This window comes from Crotalus tigris, unplaced genomic scaffold, assembly GCF_016545835.1.
Source record: "Crotalus tigris isolate CLP2741 ecotype Arizona unplaced genomic scaffold, ASM1654583v1 scf7180000020588.15403103151:6194809, whole genome shotgun sequence".
NCBI lineage: Eukaryota > Metazoa > Chordata > Lepidosauria > Squamata > Viperidae > Crotalus > Crotalus tigris.
The window spans coordinates 4,165,514-4,184,531 of record NW_024098092.1 but is presented as its reverse complement, the minus strand read 5'-3'; the positions used below and the strand labels follow the sequence as shown (position 1 = coordinate 4,184,531).

The window sequence follows — 19,018 nt, the reverse complement described above, 5'->3', positions numbered from 1 at the left end:
GGAAAAAGTATGCAACAACCTTAGGAAAACATGAGCTCGGCCCTGGAAAAGAAGATAGCGTTAGAAAGAAACTCAAGCTGGCCCCATGTTGACTGTCTTTGGTATACGAGGAAAGGAAGGGAAAACGCTGTCAAGATTTTTGTTATTATAAACCATAGCAGTAACTTTTTGTGTGTGTGTGCCTTCAAGTTAGTTTTGCCTAATGGTGACTTGCCTGGATAAGTCCCCGCAGTCTTCTTGGCAAGGTTTTTCAGAAGGAGTTTGCCATTGCCTCCTTCCTAGGGCTGAGAGAAAGTGGCTGGCCAGGGTAACACATCTGTCTTTGTGCCTAAGGCACTATGACGGTCATAAGTGTGAAAAACAGTCTTAAAGTCACTTTTTTTCACTGCCCTTGTAACTTCAAACAGTCACTAAATGAGCTGTCGTAAGTCAAGGACTATCTAGGTCGCCGTACGTTAGATTACACAGCGAAGAGCTTACCCCTACCTCCAGACCAGCCTATCTATTCCTTTTCTGCAGAGATTCTGCCCTATACTCAGTGGGAAAGTAATAGAAAAGCATTTTGCATCATCTCAGAGGCACTCTTGCTTCGCTTGTCCGGCCTTCTCGCTTTGGAAATGGAATCCCACAATGAACCTGATGCTGGATCCTCCCCGTCTTGCATTTCTTTTGAATTTTTTCTGTATCGTAGTTCCAATCCCATATTATTTTCCTAATTTGCCCAGTAACAACTGTGGCTCAGGCAGACGATGAAGTTCGTGCATTTCCCCCCCCCTCAAACAAATATGTATTTTATGGACAAGCTCTCCTGATGTTTATATCGCAGAATATTTCTTTATGCCTTGATTAATTTGAGGGAGGAGGGCTTCTTTTGCTGTTTGTTGAGGAAGAACTACAAAGTAAACAGCAATTCTCAAAGGAAATGGAAGTGTCTGTTTATTTAAGGCATCTGTGAAAGTACCATTTCTGGGTAGCTTTCCTTCCCCCACCCCCCACTGCTCCTTTAGCGTTTTCATTAAATGATTTAGATTGTTTTAATCTATCACTTTTATGGTTGCATCCAACATATGCTCTTTATTGTAAATTACATAAAATGTGAGTGTATGGCAATAATAATAATAGGATGCAATTGTCCCACTTAACATATCCTCCGTGGAGTTAATTAGAGGACGGGCATGTGTCAAAGACACACATCAAAGGTTCTCTTCTTGGACGGGGGGGGGGGAAATTTGGTTTAAAGCCTACTCATTCTCTTGCTCTTATTTTATTTTTATTTTTTCACACATACTCTATTGATATAGAGTGAGAGCCGTCTCCAAAGTGGGCTGAATTCCTGCTGTGTCAGCACTGGGTCATCTGAACATCCAGCAATGGACGTGCTTGCTGACTCTTCACTGCTACCTGTGTAGGTCCTGCAACAAAGAGTCAACGAACACTTGCCCATGGGGGTGGCCCGTGAAGTTTGATCTGACCTCATTGTCACTCCCAATCCTTTAGGAGACTGGAGGCTAAAACACACGAAGAAGAACGGTTGCAGGAATTGAATATTAGTTTAATGAAAGGTTAGAGGTGACAGGATAGTAGTGAAGGTCAACCTCTTCTCCAAAGCGCCTGAAGGCAGGACAAGAAGCAACGGATGGAAACTAACCCAAGAGAGAAGCAACCTAGAACTAAGGAGAAATTCTCTGACAGCTAGAACAATGAATCAGTGGAACTCCTTGCCTCCAGAAGTTGTGGGTGCTTCAACACTGGAAGTTTTCAAGAAGAGATTGGAGAACCATTAGTCTGAAAGGGTCTAGGGCAGGGGTAGGCCACCTTGGCTCTTTGATGACTGGTGGACTTCAACTCCCAGAATTCCTGAGCCAGCATAGCTCAGCTTGGAAACCTCTCCCTTGCCCTTCAGCACGGCTGGCTCAGGAATTCTGGGAGTTGAAGTCCACCAGTCATAAAAGAGCCAAGGTTGCCTACCCCTGGCCTAGGGTCTCCTGCTTGAGTAGGGGGTTGGACTAGAAGATCTCTGAGGCCCTCGGTCACTAGGGTTTGCAGACCTAGGCCGGTTAACCACTTCTCCCCTTCCTTTTGCTGGCTGAGTGCTTGCAGAGACGGCTATTTTAGAAGATGGTTGAACAGCCTTGTCTCACCCAAGACAGCCCAGGTTGCTCAGAAATCAAGGTAGCAACTGGAGGGGAGTTAGCTGAAGGCTTGGCATTTGGGCAAAAGGCACATTTTGTCCGACCGAGTCAAGAAGGAGCCTGTCGCGTAGACCTTGTTACATCTGTCTATCATATCGGGACGCTATTAGCATCCCGGGCGAGCTTTCTCCTGCCAGCTCCCATGGATCAGCTGTCGCCTCACAGTTTATTGCCATCCTTAATTGACTTCTGGTCAAAGAGTCACATTTCAGCGCCAGAATGACGGGGGGGGGGGGGGGGGACCTGGGGCTCCGTCCTTCCCTTTGGAAACGGCTCATTGTCACCTGTTTATAAAGGTTGACGGGTCCCTTTTTCCCTCCCGCCCCCTGGCTGGGATGCCCCCACCGCCCTGCAGGCCGAAGAAGCTGCAGTCGGCTGTTTTGATTCCGTGTAAGATTTTAATCTCATCCCGTTTTCTCCCCCAAATTGTCCAGGATGGCATTTATAATTATCTCCGCATCGCCTCCGAACAGAGCTTACTCCGGAATAGGCAGGCTGAAATCCATCAGCCAGCTTCCCTGGGAATTACAGAGTTCTCAATCTAATTTAGTCTGTTAGCTACCGCTCTACATCTCATTTCGTGTCCCGCGGTCCCAAACTTGCAGTTTGGTTAATGGGCAGGGGAAAAAAAAAAAACACACTACCTAACGTTTTCTGTTTTAAAACCTTGGCCGGAAAAATAAAACAAAAAAAAAAGGAAGCGTCTTCATTTCTTTCAAGAGCGCTCCCTTAAGTCTTAAGTCTTCTTTCTACAAATGATTGCAATTTGAGAAAGCTGAGAAGACTAAGGATAGAATCGTAGGCTCATAGAGCTGGAAGGGACATCTGGAGGTCTCCTAGTCCAACCCCCTCTCCAAAGCAGGCATCCTTATTCCATCCCGGACAAATTCCATTATTTCTTGAAAATCTCCAGCAATGGAGCTGATGCATTTAGTGCAGTGATGATCAGCATCTCTCTTGCCTAAGGGCTGATATCCAAGACATAGGAGCGGGAAATTCCATGACACTCAAGTCTTCTTTTCTAGTCTAGCTCCCCAATTTTGCTTGGCATCGAAGTGGTGACTCGTTTGTAATCTATGCAAGAAGATGTACGAGTGTCGGCCGTGAAAATCCGTTAAATACAAGCAGTCCTTTAGTTCGTTTAGGACTGTTAATAGAATGGAATGGAATGGAATGGAATAGGATAGGATAGGATAGGATAGGATAGGATAGGATAGGATAGGATAGAATAGAATAGAATAGAATAGAATAGAATAGAATAGAATAGAATAATGAAATAGAATAGGAATAGAAATAATGAATGGAATGGAATGGAATAGAATAATAGAATAGAATAGAATAGAATAGAATAGAATAGAATAGAATAGAGCTGGAAGGGACCCTGGAGGTCTTCTAGTCCATCCCTCTGCTCAAGCAGGAGACCCTATACCATTTCAGACAGGTGATTCTCCTGTCTCTTCTTGAAAATTTGCAGGGATGGAGCGCCCACGATTTTTGAAGTGACAACATCACTAAGAAACAACAAAAAAGTGACTTACGGCTATTTTTCACACTTACAATTCGGACCCTGGGCAACCAGCTCATAGTTATTACGTGTCCCGGGGGAGGGGCGGGTCATGCGATCCCCTTTTGCGACCATCTGATGAGCGAAGTCAGTAGGGGAAGCCAGATTCACTTAACCACTGTGTCACTAAATTAACAACCAATCCACTTCAGAACCGTCGCAAGGAAGGTCGTAAAACAGGCCAAACTCACCTCACATACGTCTCGCTTAAGAACAGAAATTTTGGGCTGCATTGCGGTCATAAGCCGAGGACAAGCTGGAAGCAAAGGCAAGCCGGTGGGAACCCTGTTGAGAGGGGTTGAAATGATGTGTCCCTTAGCAACTTCTTATCCACTTCAGTTTTTCTCCCTCGCATAATTGGATTGTAATATTTGAGCCTATCTGGGAGGTAATTACACTTTGCATCTTTAATGCAACCTTTAATAAGCCTTTGTAATCTGCTGTGTGCGTGTTCATTAAGCCACCTTTGAAAAGGCCGAGTTTTAAGTGTAGAAACGGAAGGACTGCGGGCTTTTATAACTCCAGAGCATCGTTTGCGACAACACACCGTCGGTGTGTCTTTTGTGTGTTTATGTTTCCGTGGGAGTAGCAGAAATCTAAATTTAAACCGTTATGGTTTCTGTCGTCAAACGCCAGGTGTTGCAGGTGGGAAAAACAAATCCTTTGTCCTTAAAAGATGTTCCCACCATGAAAAACTTCCAATTTTGTTTTATGTTTATTTTTATTTTTTTTTCTGAGTAAGCTTAAAAATCCATCTACCACCAACACATTTCTGGTCTAGTTTCTTCCCTCCCCGATTTGGTTTTTCTGCAGAACTGAGGATCGGCCTGTCCCAATTCCCACAGGAAACTGCCCAGCCGTCCATCATGTTTGATATTTGAGAAAACTTGTTATTACCTGATGCAGTTTCAGACTTAAATTGAAGCAGGAGGATGCCAGACGCTAATAAGTGTCAGACACGGTTCCTTCATTGAAACGTTCAAAATTATGCCCAAAGCGAAGCTCTTGGGGCAGCCAAATCTTATCAAGATGAATTTCACACACACCTTGCCGTGGCTTTCGGAGGGCTTAATTGGTGTGCAAAAGGAACACCCGGGAAAAAATTAATGGCTCACCTTTGCACGTAAATTAGTTTCAAAAACCAGGGCGGTGATGGCCTCGTGCGGGAAAGTCAGCAAAGAGTGGGAGAACAAAGACCCACAACTAGAAATTGGGCAGGGTGGTGGTGGTGTGGAAGGCTGCATTTGCAATGGTGTGAGAGTTCAGTGTGTAGCTCAGGATCTTTAATGACCAATTATTGGCGCTGTTCCTACATGTCCATTTTCCAGGTTCATTTTAGGTACTAAATACACGATTCTAGGTACTAAATACACGATTTCTGGTGGCAAGCTGTTCCACTGGTTGATTGTCCTCACTTAGGAAGTTTCTCCTTAATTCCAGGTTGCTTCTCTCCTTGAATGGTTTCCAGCCATTGTTTCTCGTCCTACCCTCTGGTGCTTTGGTGAATAACGTGACCTCCTCTTCTTTGTGGCAGCCCCTCAGATACTGGAACACTGCTATCATGTCTCCCATCTTTCTTCTGTTCTTTAGACTAGCCAAACTCAAGTCCCGCAGCCCTTCTTCGTATGTTTAAGTCTCCAGGCCTTGGATCATCCTAGCTGCTCTTCTCTGAATTTTTTCCAAACTCTCAACATCTTTTTGGTGATACGGTGACCAAAAATTGGAGAGTCAACACGCCCCATCACCAGTTCGGCCGGCCTTGGAGCAGTGGCTCAGCTGCTGTGCAGGGGGAGTTGGCTTCCCCCGTCAAATCACTTTGAATATGGCTAAGTAACAATTGCATTAGCTTGCTATCCATCACCGAAGGATTCTCACTTCTGTTTTGGCAGAGTTTCTGAGACAAGGCAGAATAAGCCAGCGTCTTTCTGTTGTTTGAATCTCCAGGGTTCCGGATGCAATTAGCTCCCAATATGGCGTGGAAGGAAAAAAAAAAGAAAGAAAGGAATAAATTATTAACATTTTTTAAATAACTTGGCAGGCTTATGTAATGGATATAATTTTCCCACTGCCTTTTCAGCGATCTGCCTCCTGCCACGTGCAGCCTTCCGGGTTATTTCTGCAGAGAATTCTCCCTCGTCAACAGAGCCCTTGAGATGTACACAAGTCGCTGCAGAAGTGAACCGTCTCACTTTTTAATTTGTTTTGGGCGTTTGGTTTGTTTGTTTGTTTGTCTGTTGTTTAGCTAGTTCCCCGTACTTGGGTTGCTTTTCTGCCATCTTTTGATTCTGGGTGCAAGGCCTTCACCCAACCTCATAGACTCCTAAGGCTGGGGGGGACCTTGGAGGTCTTCTAGTCTAAACCCCCCCCCCCCACGAAGGCCTCTCCTATCATCCCAGACAGATGGAGGTCCGATCTTTTCTTCAAAACGTCCAGGGATGCCGCAAACTCCGAGAGGCAAGCTGTCAACCTTCTTACCACGGCCTAAAAGGCGCAAATGCAGGGTGTCCTCCACTTACGGCGATTCGTTTAGTGACCGTTCAAAATTATACTGAAAAAAAGGGACTTGTGACCGTTTTTGTACGTTGAGGGCCGTCTGATAACAGAAACCATGTCTTTCCCCCTTTTTGTCACGTTTGCGTGCTTAGAAAACGCAAGCAAATAACCGCAACGCTGACAAAGAGGAGCTGGAAGTGGGGAAGAAAAATTAGGAATTCAGGCTGGGGAATGTGGCCTTAGGACCTGCCTAACTCTGACTGGCTTGCTTCTGTTTCTCATTCTCCCCCCCCCCCCCTGCACAACCCTATAATCACCCACAGCCTGTTCCTGGCCAGCCTGCAGTTGTGCAATTTCTCCTGGAGAGGTTTTGCTGAAAGCCAAGCGGTTGCTTCTTTCCTTTGTTCTGTACGGTGGAGTTCGCTGCACACCCGGCCTCTGCTTTTGTTCTTCTCCACCACTCCCCAATAATTATTCACCAGCCCTTTTGCTTTGTTCAGAAACGTTTATTTGCAGCTCTAGATATGTGGCTCTTTTTTTCTCTCTCTCTTCTTCTTCTTCTTCTTTTCGCTTTGCTGTGGGAATTGAAAATCACAACTCTGTGAGGACACCTTGGCTCTGATGTCTGTGAAGAGAAGGCTGGTGGAAAAAGGTAGCTTCCCTTTTTTTTCCAAACAGCAGGGAATAATAACAATAACAATCTAATCTAGCTTTATCCGATGGCTGCAGCTTTGAAGAGACCATTTCTTCTGAACTTCTGATAACCCAAGAAACGTAGCCCAGAAAAATATGTCTAGCTTTGCTGTGACATCTGCTTTTTCAAAAGAGCCACTGCTGCTGCTTCTCCAGAGCTTCTGGAATTGGCTGTGAAATGCAAACGTCGGTAAGGAACAGCTGTATTAATTTCCCCTTCCTGCACACAAAGAAACAAAAAGCATGGGAATCTTGTGTCCATTACGCATTTAACATACAATCGCAGGCAAATCAACTCACTGATTGAAGTTCCCTCCAGAGTCCAAGTAGGCCTGGAGGTTCAGCACCATGGAGAGTTCCACATGCTCTCCTGGATCAACTCTCTCGCTTCGGTGTCTCTCTTCAGTTAGACAGACAGAATAGAATAGAGCTGGAAGGGACCTTGGAGGTCTTCTAGTCCAGCCCCCTGCTCAAGCAGGAGAGCCAACACTGTCTCAGACAGGTGAATGTCCAGTCTCTTCTTAAAAATTTCCAGTGATGGAGCGTCCACGATTTCTGGAGGCAAGCTGTTCCACTGGTTAATTGTCCTCACTGTCAGGAAGTTTCTCCTTAATTCCAGGTTGCTTCTCTCTTTGGTCAGTTTCCAACCGTTGTTTCTCAGCCTTCCCTCTGGTGCTTTGGTGAATAATGTGATCCCCACCTCTTTGTGGCAGCCCCTCAAATACTGGAACGCTGCTATCATGTCACCCCTATTTCTTCTTTTCTTTAGACTAGCCAGACCCAAGTCCTGCAGCCGTTCTTCGTATGGTATACACAGCCTAAATCAGGGATAGGCAACCTTGGCTCTTTTACGATCAGGAATTCTGGGAGTTGAAGTCCACCAGTCATAAAAGAGCCAAGGTTGCCTACCCCTGCCCTAGATCTTTAGATAATAATGCATCATTCTTGAATGAACTGACCTTCCAACACTCATCTGGTTTCCCTGAATTGAGGCGGCCAGCGGTATCTACGAGAAAAAAAAAATGCCCGCAGCTGGCAAAAATCTCAGCAAGGACAGCATTTATGATGTACGTTTGGCTCCCAAGGAAGGCCCTAATGCCAAATACATTTTTAAATGCGCCGTATCACATCAATCCCTCCCGGACTGATTTTTTTTCCACAGGGAGAAACATTATATTTTTAGCAAACTGTTGTCAACTGGTGTGATTTTTGCACTTCTGCCTCTGAGTTTGGGTAGATCATTCACTGGGGCTTGTCAACTCTCCTCAAACATCCTTTTCGCCTTCGCAGTCTAGCAGGGAGAGGGAGAAAGAGCCTGGTGCTCGCAAATGGACGGAGATTTTTGTGGGTCGTGTACCACTTTCCTCCCCTCGTGTTGTAGTTTCTTTTTTTGCAAAGAAAGCCCCTGTGTCTTTCATCACTTGTTTCCTGAAAATCTCATTTTCCCTCCAATCCTCGGGGGGGGAGGGGGTTCTTTGAGCTTGGCAGTTTTCTTGCAGACGTTTCATTACCAAACTAGGTAACATCATCAGTGCGAGAAGGGAGCATGGGTTGTGGAGAAGAGGGGAAGGAGAACTGTGGGGTCCTTGGTGCTCCCTGAAGTTGATAGTTTTCTTGCAGACATTTCATTGCCAAACTTAGGTCACATCATCAGGTTTCGTCTCATTTTATATATTAGTAATTCTCTCACGGGCTGTTTCAGATGTTTCAGACACTGCAACCGTCATAAGTACGAGTCAGTTGCCAAGCGGCTCAGTTTCGATCACACGACCATAGGGATGCTGAAACAGTCGTACATGTGCGAAACGGACCCATGTCGCTTTTGTTTTCCAGGCCTGTTGTAACTCCAGTCGCTAAACAAACTGTTGTGAGTCGAGGACTCTTTGGAACTTTGCACCCTCCAGGAAACACGGGGACACCGAATGGGGGCAATCCAGGGATTCTGTCTCCATCCCAAGCCCAGAACCGCACACACACAAAAAAAATCCCCGATTATCGGTAGGCTAGTATTTCAAGAGGAAGTCACTGAAACAGCCCCATCTTGAAGAAAGAAATGCCTCTGAATGGGGCAGGAAAAAGAAACTTAGCATGCAGGATATAATCCAGTGCTTTGCATGATTATTATTTTTTTTTTCTGGTGCAGAATTGATTCTTCCATCTCAGTCCCCTCTTTCCCCCATCCAAAGAGACCCTGCTTGGGCTTGATTTGTCGCAAAATCAGCATATATTTTCCAGCCTTACTTGCGCCCCGTGATAAAGCAGCAGGCAAAGCAAAAGGAATAAACACGGCCATTAACCGCAACGGGGCCCCTATAAACATTTTCTGCTTCATTAGAGTCTTTCTTCCTTCCTCGCAGACCAAAAGGACAATTCTGGATTGCTTTCCTGATGTCGTCCTAGGCAGCCAGAGATGCGGTCTGACCTCTTGAGCCCGCTCCCCACAAGGGGAGCCTGTTTTTTCCTACTTCGTATCATTTTGCGAGACCGCCTGCTACCTCATAGTTCCCTACGTCCGGTTAGATCCCACAGGCTGGGCCTCCTTCGGGCCCTGTCGGCCAAGCAGTGCCATTTGGCGGGGCCACAGAGGAAGGCCTTCTTTGTGATGGCGCCCACGCTTTGGAACCAGCTCCCCCCGGAGATTAGGACCGCTCCCACCCTGTTGGTCTTCCGTAAGCTACTTAAGACCTGGCTTTTCCGGCAGGCCTGGGGTTTATAAAACCTGACCCCTGGATGATTGTTTTTGTATTGTTGTTTGTTATGTTTTATGTGTTTTTTATTGTTAGCCGCCCAGAATCCTTCGGGAGTGGGGCGGCTTATAAATTTTAAAAATAAAAAAATAAAATAAATAAATTTTGACTAATGAAAGTCCAGCTGGGCTATTATCCTGGAGAGTCAGCTGGTTCCTTGGAGGAGAGTACAGACCCAGGTACCTCATGGCAGCTCTCCGATCCCAGAAATGTGATGTGGCTTTCAATTTTTACCCCTTTGAAGGCACGAGATCAAAGGCCTGGAGACCAAAACATACGAAGAAGAAGAAGAACGACCACTGTGGGGCTTGGGTCTGGCTAGTCTATAGAAAAGAAGAAATAGGGGAGACGTGATAGCAGTATTCCAGTATCTGAGGGGCTGCCACAAAGAAGAGGGGGTCAAATTATTCTTCAAAGCACCAGAGGGCAAGACGAGAAACAATGGTTGGAAACTGGTCAAGGAGAGAAGCAAACCTGGAATTAAGGAGAAACTTCCTGACAGGGAGGACAATCCACCAGTGGTACAGCTTGCACCTCTGCCGGCTTATTTTTTCAACAAAAGGCTTTCCTCCCCCCCCCTTCCTCTCCACCCAGGTGACAGCTCTAATCAACAAACAGCAAATTACTTCTGGGTGCCTTTGGCAGGGCCCTCCGAGGTCGCCCGTTTGTTCAGGGATAAATTGCAAAATGGCAAAAAAAAAAAAAAAAAAAAAAGGAAGGAAGGAAGGAAGCTTTTATTTAGGGCTCACCTGTGAGCGTGGCAACCTATTACGGCCCTGGTGGAGGGAAATCGGATCCATTAGCACGATTGTTGGGATGGCAGGCAGCCAGAGATGTAGAAATGATGGTGAAACAGCTATTTTTTTTTTTTTTGTCTTACCTTGATAACGAAGAGAGCATGCCTCTTAGTTTTGTTTTGCTGTGCTAATGTTTTTTTAAAAAAAGCTTGTTAAGATTATTATTATTATTATTAATCATGGCACAGTCAGCCAGATGTTCAGACTGGATTTGGCATTTTTGTTCACCACCAAGTCCTTCCCAAGGACCTGGGATAGGCAGATGTGGATGTTTGACGGTATCACAGATATCGTCGCAGGATGGAGACGATTCCTAGTAAGGCCGCCTTTTGCAATTGACTAATAGTGAATTTGTCAATGCCAATGGTGTTCAAGTGGTGCTCCAGTTGTTTTGGGATTGCACCCAAGGCGCCTATCACTATTGGTACCACCCTTGCTTGCCTTTGCCACAGTCTTTCTATTTCTATTTGTAGGTCTTTGTATTTTGTGATCTCCAGTTCTTCCTCATCTGTTCTGCTGTCTCCAGGCACTGCCACGTCCACTATCCAGACTTTTTTGTCTTTCTTATCGACAGTTGTTAAGTCCGGGGTGTTATGTGGCAGGTGCTTGTCTGTTTGAATTCTGAAGTCCCAGAGCAGTTTAATTTTATCATTTTCTATGACTTTGGTGACCTGTTTCTCTCACGCGCAGTGAGACCGAACCCAGCAAGCAGAGAGATTGCAAGGAGGCTTTTCATGGACCGGGCTGACCGCAGCAGTTAATAGGATGCTGAGATGTTGGAGGTGGCTGGTCTCCAAACGCACAAATGCACAGACACAGCTCTGCGGGGGAAAGGTCTCCAGAGAAGCCTTTCAAAACAAGAAATGTTTTCCCCAGGTAGATAATGTCTGCAACAGAGGCCCAATTTGGTCCTCTGGCTGTTTTGCTTCCATTAAATTTAACAAAGGAGAGGACAGGGGAAAAAACACGTTAGAAATGCTGCTACTTTCATCTCTGCAACCGTGAATTTATTATTGTCCTTCTCCCCCCCCCCCCGATACATAAATTTTTCAAGGGGAGAACATGGCACGTTGCTCTTACATTGTCCTCAACTGGCGTCGTTGGAAGCCCTTTCTGAAAATAATTCACCCCAGGAATATTTCAAAAAGAATTTTGTGGGGAGTGGAAATTCACAAGACAGCCGTTAGCATATATCTGTGGTGGGAAGGAGATTGTGGGGGATGTATTTGGAAGGTGATACACGGCGCACATTAAATGTAAAGGAGATTCTGGAATTTGCCTATGGAAACACCTGGCTGGGGAAAATGCATCAAACAAATTGAAATGGAAGTCCGTGGCATAAATGTCCTCCTTCGTTCCAGGTTGCTTCTCTCCTTGATCCGTTTCCATCCGTTGCTTCTTGTCCTGCCTTCGGGAGCTTTGGAGAAGAAGTGGACCTCCTCCCTATTTGTGGGTGTGACAAGGTGGGGGGGGTCAACTAAGTATTTATGGCCAAGATTTGTCATGTTGTATCACTGCATCAAAGCAGAAGTCTTTAATAAACGTTGTGTCGAGTTCACTTCAATTGCAATTAGCAAACGAGCCTAAAGCTAGAATGGAGGGCTCCATCCTTCTGTTGGGTTATTTAGCCAAGGCAATCTCCACCACTCTTTGAACCCCTATGCTCCAATAAACATGTATTTTTATTTCCGAAATGCCGGCGCTGGCAGAAGAAAGCAGATCCATTTCTCGTGGTCCATCAAGCCATTAGACGTTCAGATACTCAATCCGGCCTACTCCGAGGAAATTGTAGCCTTGGCCTAGCCCCACAACACACCGGAAAGAGAAATAATCACTGACAATTTGCAACCAGCATCCATTTGTGTTCGTAGACATAGAAGCATCAGCCTCTGAACTGACAATTTGCAACCAGCATCCATTTGTGTTCGTAGACATAGAAGCATCAGCCTCTGACATCTTGTGGGCTGTCAGAATTGGTAACCTAGAGCAGTATTAGCTACACATTGCATCTCCATCGTTTTTCATTTGTGTAGTGAAGCCAAACAATATTTATTTTGGGGCGAAAGTGTTATGTTTCAGTTGCGTTGGGATGTAGAATGACAATTCGGGTTCTTTTGGTTTTTGTTTTTCCTTCCCCCCCCCAAATGATTTTTTGTTGATGGCAGCAACGATCGTTCTTGTCTTACTAAATGAAGGAACTGTCAAGCTAATGGTTGATTTTGACAGAGCCTTTTCTTTTAATTTTTTTTTTTTTAAAAAAAACACCCAATAAAAGTCCCCAGTCCAAATTCATAAGCCATCGCTGGTGGAAATTAGTCATCCTGCCCCTGGAATCAGCCCCAGTTTATATTTATTTAGAGTTATTTATTCAAGTCGATTTCTGTTCCGTACAAAACATAACTAGGAGGCACAAAGCGATGGTTTTGTTTGCCCAGCTCACTAAAGCATCAATTGGCAGGCCTGTTTTAGCCAGCATATTGGATAATCCCAAACTGTGTAACTAATTTATGATTCAGGCTGTTGTGCGAATTTGCTAATTGGGCGAGTACTATCCGCCACCCCTATGTTGTTTGTTGATTCCAACTTTGTGGACTCAGTGAACCATCTCCGTGAACTATCTTTCCATAACTGCCTCTTTGAATTTTTATACGCTCGTGCGGGGATCACGGGGAGAGTCTCCAGCCACTTTCTCTTCCGTTGGCTTTTTTTTTTTTTTTACAGCCTTCAAACTTTTTCCGACCTCCACTGATTCTTGCTTCCGTTCCTAGCACCAAGTGTTCTTACCTTTTAATTTCATTAATTGCCCTTCCAGGGATCAGTCTACTTTGTTTCATCGACTATTCAATTATGGCTACGTCTTTAAGCCAGTAAGTAAACTGTTGTGATCTCTACAGCACCTTTCAACCCTTCCTTCCTTCCTTCCTTCCTTCCTTCCTTCCTTCCTTCCTTCCTTCCTTCCTTCCTTCCTTCCTTCCTCCCTCCCTCCCTCCCTCCCTCCCTCCCTCCCTCCCCATCTCCTTCCTTCTTTCCTTCCTTCCTCCCTCCCTCCCTCCCTCCCCATCTCCTTCCTCCCTTCCTTCCTCCCTCCCTCCCTCCCCATCTCCTTCCTCCCTTCCTTCCTTCTTCCTTCCTTCCTCCTCCCTCCCATCTCCTCCCTTCCTTCCTCCCTCCCTCCTTCCTTCCTTCCTTCCTTCCTCCCTCCCTCCCTCCCCCCCACCCTCCCTCCCCATCTCCTTCCTTCCTTCCTTCCTCCTTCTTCCTTCTTTTCTCCCTCCTCCCATCTCCTCCCTTCCTTCCTCCTCCTCCCCCCATCTCCTTCCTCCCTTCCTTCCTTCTTCCTCCCTTCCTCCCTCCCTCCCCATCTCCTCCCTTCCTTCCTTCCTCCCTCCCTCCCTCCTCCCTTCCTTCCTCCCTCCCTCCCTCCCACCCTCCTTCCCCATCTCCTTCCTTCCTTCCTTTCTTCCTTCCTCCTTCCTTCCTTCCTTCCTTCCTTCCTCCCTCCCCATCTCCTTTCTTCCTTCCTCCCTCCCTCTCTCTCTCTCCCTCTCTCTCTCTCTCTCTCTCTCTCCTAATGGCAAACTCTCCTATCAGTAGAAGACCTTCTTCAGCCTCTTGCCAGTGTATGCGGGGACACCCTGACGGTTGCAAAACTCCATAGCACAACTCACCTGCCACAACCCGTTCAGCTCCCTTGCCTTGAATTAGGCAGCGCTTTGGTTGAAGGGCCCAAGGAGATAGAACTGCCAAGTTTACTCCGGTTAGAAAACCTGGCTTGGCTTTTGGTGGAGAAGATGAGAAGAGGGCCGGGATATTTCTATTCTAAAATGGGAAGACAGGAGCGGTCAAAGTTTGTCAGTGGGGGGAAAAAATTAGCAATGTCATCCTATGAAGGAAAACATATTTGGAAACAGGAATCAGAGATTTTTTTTTACAAAATAGTGTCCGGGAAATAAGCATATTTCTCCCCCCCCCCCAGCAAAATACATCGGTATAGCGAAGCTTTGAACAGTCTCACCCACTGAAGGAAGGGGAAAATCTGTATATGAAAGTGTCCTTGCTCCTGTGTTATTTTTATTCCTGTTGAATCCTTTGCCTTTCCTTATTCCACGCCAGGAGATCAAAGATCTCCTTTCTTTTTATATTGCTTTTCAATGAGTAAGCTGGTCACCTGGTGTGCAGCCTCAAACTCATAAATAAGAGTTTCATCCAAAAAAAAAGTCATTTCTCTTCCCATAATGGAAAATACGCTTAAAAACGTATTCAATATTCAATTATTTCGGATAAACAGGACAAATCCAATACGTGCTGTGGATAGAAAGCAGAGCTGATTTTTTTCCTCCCCAATCCTCTTTTCGCAGGAAAACAGAGAAATGTCTTTTGGAGGCAGGAAAGGAAGCCTGCAAGTTATGTTGAATCCAAGGGAAGACCCCTGCCCTAGTCCTTCTTTTCTCTAGACTGGCCATTCCCAATTCCTGCAACCCTTCTTCGTACGTTTTGGTCTCCAGGCCTTTAATCCTCTTAGTTGCTCTTCTCTGCACTTTTTCCAAAAATCTCCGCATCTTTTTTTTTTTTGTTTCAGCCACACCCGGAGGCGTTCCCCAGTGTCTCTGTTCTCTCCATTTTTGTTTTACAACTGTGATTTAATTGGAATCACACAGAGCTGTTTCTACCTTGGGTGCATATTTGTCATGATAAGGCACTGCCAGAATACTAATATTGAAATAACAACCCAACGGAAGTCTAGATTCTCACGTCCCTCATTAAGCGAGTTGAAGATTTATCAGCTGCCTTCGCCCAGCAAGGTAAATTGGCCGGTCTTATCTCTTTGCCTCGTCCTCTTTTCTTCTTCTTCTTCTTCCCCTTTTGCTAAGCCCATCTCTTGGGTTGGTTTATGATAGGTGGATTCAGAGAAGGCCTAATTTCATAAGCAATTATAAGGGTTGTGTGAAGCTAAGATATAGTCTGCTGTTCTTTGGCAGGGCTGATCCTGGTGATTTTCTTCCTGTTTCACATCCGCTTCTTTTCCGTAAATCTGGTTAGAAACCTTGCATAATTCTTGCATAAATCTCTTACCCTGCTGAGCATGAACGGTGTGACCTATTTGGGAAAAGCAAATTCACATCCTGCCCTTTTGGCATCCGTGTTTGAAGAGCCGACGTTGACTTGAAGCAGTGGCTCTAGAGCTTGGCAACTGGAACCTGTCTGGATTTCAAATCCCAGCAAAGCTGTCTGGAACACACCAGGACTTCAACTCCCAGAATTCCCCAGCCAGCAAAGCTGTCTGGGGAATTCTGGGAGTTGAAGTCCAGTCCTGTTCCAGTCGCCAAGGTTGAGAATCCCTGTTTTAGACCATAGATTGTTTGAACGCTGTGTTCAGGCTGGGGTTAAACTTAGTTTCTTTTCTTTTCTTTTCTTTTTTACAATCACTTATCATGGTGTGTGAATCTGGTTAGTTTCTTGCTCCACCAGGAGTCCTCTCCTCCTCCTCCCTCTCCTCTTCTTCTCCATGTACCCCACTCCCTTCTAGCACTGATGCTGTTCCTTAGTTGGGTCATGAAACGTCTGCAAGAAAGCCACCACGTTCAGAGAGCACTAAGGACCCCACAGTCCTCCTCCTCCACATCACACTACCTAACAATGGGGTGCTAGAAATTAAAAATTCTCAAGGGCCCAGCGGGATATCATTCCAGCTGACACGATTTATTTTCCCCTCCATTTTGTCAACTGCTCAGTCATTAGGCACGCAAACGAAGATTAATTGATGGCATTTCAGCCTCCAGTGGCAGAGCTCTTTTGCTTTTGTTTTCTGATGGTGGTGGGGTTTTTTTTTGTCATTTTTTCTTCCCCCCCAAAAAAGAGCATTGACGGGATCAGAATTTTAAAAATGAATTAATAATATAATGTGGCATGTGATATCCAGATGAGAGGCCTTAATCACTCTCGCTGGCACAGAAAAGAGATAATCTTCTTCTCTCTTTCTCTCTCATTCCTCTTCCCATCCTCTTGGACAGCCAGCAAATGAGGAATTATTTAGCCTGGCCTATGCAGATGCTGCTTTATTTATTCAGTGTGTGGTTTGCAAGCGAGGTAGAACGGGAGCAGAATACGATGTGGGAACCTGAAACTGCTCAGCTTCATCTAGAGAGGCCCAGAGTCTCCTTATAGTGGAGTCTGGGCAGCATTAAAATTTAACAATAAATACGTAAATAAAAACCTTAAGGCTGGACTGCAGCATCTTTAAATCATGATTCTCTGCAACCAGCATCCATTGTTCCAACTTTTGGGCACTTGACTTGTGGACTTCAACTCCCAGAATTCCCCAGCCAGCCTGGTCAACTAGTGTTCAGAATAACAGAGTTGGAAAGGGCCTTGGAGGTCTTCTAGTCTCTCCCCACCCCTCTCTCTGTGACTGCTGGATTTCTCCGACAGATCCCCAATTCAATTTCGCCCGCTTTTCTATTTTGGTTTTAATTCTCCCGATAAAAGAGAAGAAGACCGTTTACTGGGCTCTTCTTGGGGGCCTTCAGACATTTAATATAGGCGACGTTTTTGAGGAACATCCTCTGGGATTTTGAGAGAGTTTCCACGCAGTTTGAAACTCTTCAATTTCCTACCTTCTTTTCCTCTGCATTTCCTTCCTTCCTTCCTTCCTTCCTTCCTTCCTTCCTTCCTTCCTTCCTTCCTTCCTTCCTTCCTTCCTTCCTTCCTTCCTTCTTTCTTTCTTTCTTTCTTTCTTTCTTTCTTTCTTTCTTTCTTTCTTTCTGACTTTCTTGACAGGCCAGAGAATGTCATCATTTGCCCGGAACAGGGCTTACGGATAACACTGTGGGAAAGACTTTGAAAGTTGCAGCAGTCAAATACGCAACCACTCAAGTTGTTTAAACACGGGAAAATCCCTGAGGATTCTGGCACGTGAGATTTTTTTTTTTTTTTTGCAGCCCTGAGTTGCTGTGGAGACCACGGCAGAGGTGCCACATGGGGACCGGGGTTTGTAGGATGCAAACACGCTTAGCAAATTCACCGCTTTCCACACACTCAGCTCCAGAGCTTTGGAGGACAGATTTGGGTTGAGTTCCCAACCGACAGTTTCCTGAGGGTGGGTCTACTTTTGTCTACTAGAGAACTCTGGGAATTGAAGACTCATCATGTTGAGACTCTAGAAAAAAGAGTGCAGAGAAGAGCAACAAAGAGGATCAGGGGACTGGAGGCTAAAACATATGAAGAACGGTTGCTGGAATTGGGTATGTCTAGTTTAATGAAGAGAAGGATGAGAGAGGACATGATAGCAGTCTTCCAGTATCTGAGGGGCTGGCACAGACAGGAGGGGGGGGTCAACCTATTTTTCCAAAGCCCCTGAAGGCCTGACAAGGAATAACAGATGGAAACTGATCAAGGAGAGAGTCAACCTGGAAATAAGGAGACGTTTTCTGACCGTGAGAACAATCAACCAGTGGGACAGGAGTTGCCTTCAGAAGTTGTGGTAGCTTCATCATTGGAAGGTCAGAAATCGTATAGGGTCTCCTGCTTGGGTGGAGGGAGGGGGCAGGGTTGGACTAGATGACCTGCCCAGTCCCTTTCCAACTCTGTTGTAAATGGAGGATGCCCAGGTGAAGGAAAGTCACTCTAGAGCATGGGTAGGCAACCTTGGCTCTTTTATGACTGGTGGACTTCAACTCCCAGAATTCCTGAGCCAGAATGGCTCAGTTTGGAGACCTCTCCCTTTCCTCTCAGCATGGCTGGCTGAGGAATTCTGGGAGTTGAAGTCCATGAGTCACAAAAGAGCCAAGGTTGCCTACCCCTGGCCTAGAGCAATATGTCGATGAAGGTTCTCCGTCACCCAGATCGAATTGCCCGGAAGTTGAGTCATGGCAAAATGGCCTGATTTTCTTGCTGGTTGGAGACTTTTGGCTGCCCATCTTCACCCTGAGCAAGAGAGAGCCCGAAGACTTACCTGCCTACTCAGGTTCCCCTAACTAACTTGAAGAAGTTGCTTGGACGGGCGTTGAAACATCTCAAACCAGCGAGACCACAGGCCCAGTTGTCACGACTCAACTTTCAGCCAATTCAGAGCAGCGGCTCTCGTGCATTAAGCAGATTTCCCATTTATTCTGGGAAAGCGCTACTATGGGACACAAGCCTTCCCGCTTTACGGCTTCAGACACCGAGGCCGAGACACGTGACCGAAGGTGGGACCTGGGGGACGGGGTGGGTGGCGGCGATCAGCACCTGCGGAGGAGGTGTGAAAGAGCGGCTTCAAATGGTTGTGCCTGTGATTGTGTCGCCTCTTCCGTGATCTTCGAGATCAAATTGCCTCCTTCCCGGGGAGACCAGCCAGCAGCCAGCGAAGGTTAATGCTCCATCAACCCAGGTGGCCGAACATCAAAGAAGGGGGGGGGAGAGGAGAAGTCATCCCTCCCTCCCTCTCTCTCTCTCCCTCCCTCCCTCTCCCTCCCTCCTTCTCTCTCTCTCTCCCTTCCTCCCTCCCTCCTTCTCTCTCTCTCTCTCTCTCTCTCTCTCTCTCCCCCTCCCTCC

The 19,018-nt window shown here is 46.1% G+C and overlaps 1 protein-coding gene across 6 annotated transcripts in view; it reads left to right on the top strand.

The window, feature by feature from the left end:
• The window catches only part of PLCH2 (phospholipase C eta 2), a 108,355-nt gene that overhangs the window by 38,452 nt on the left and 50,885 nt on the right, over nt 1-19,018 (top strand). The gene's annotated exons all lie outside the window — the stretch shown is intronic.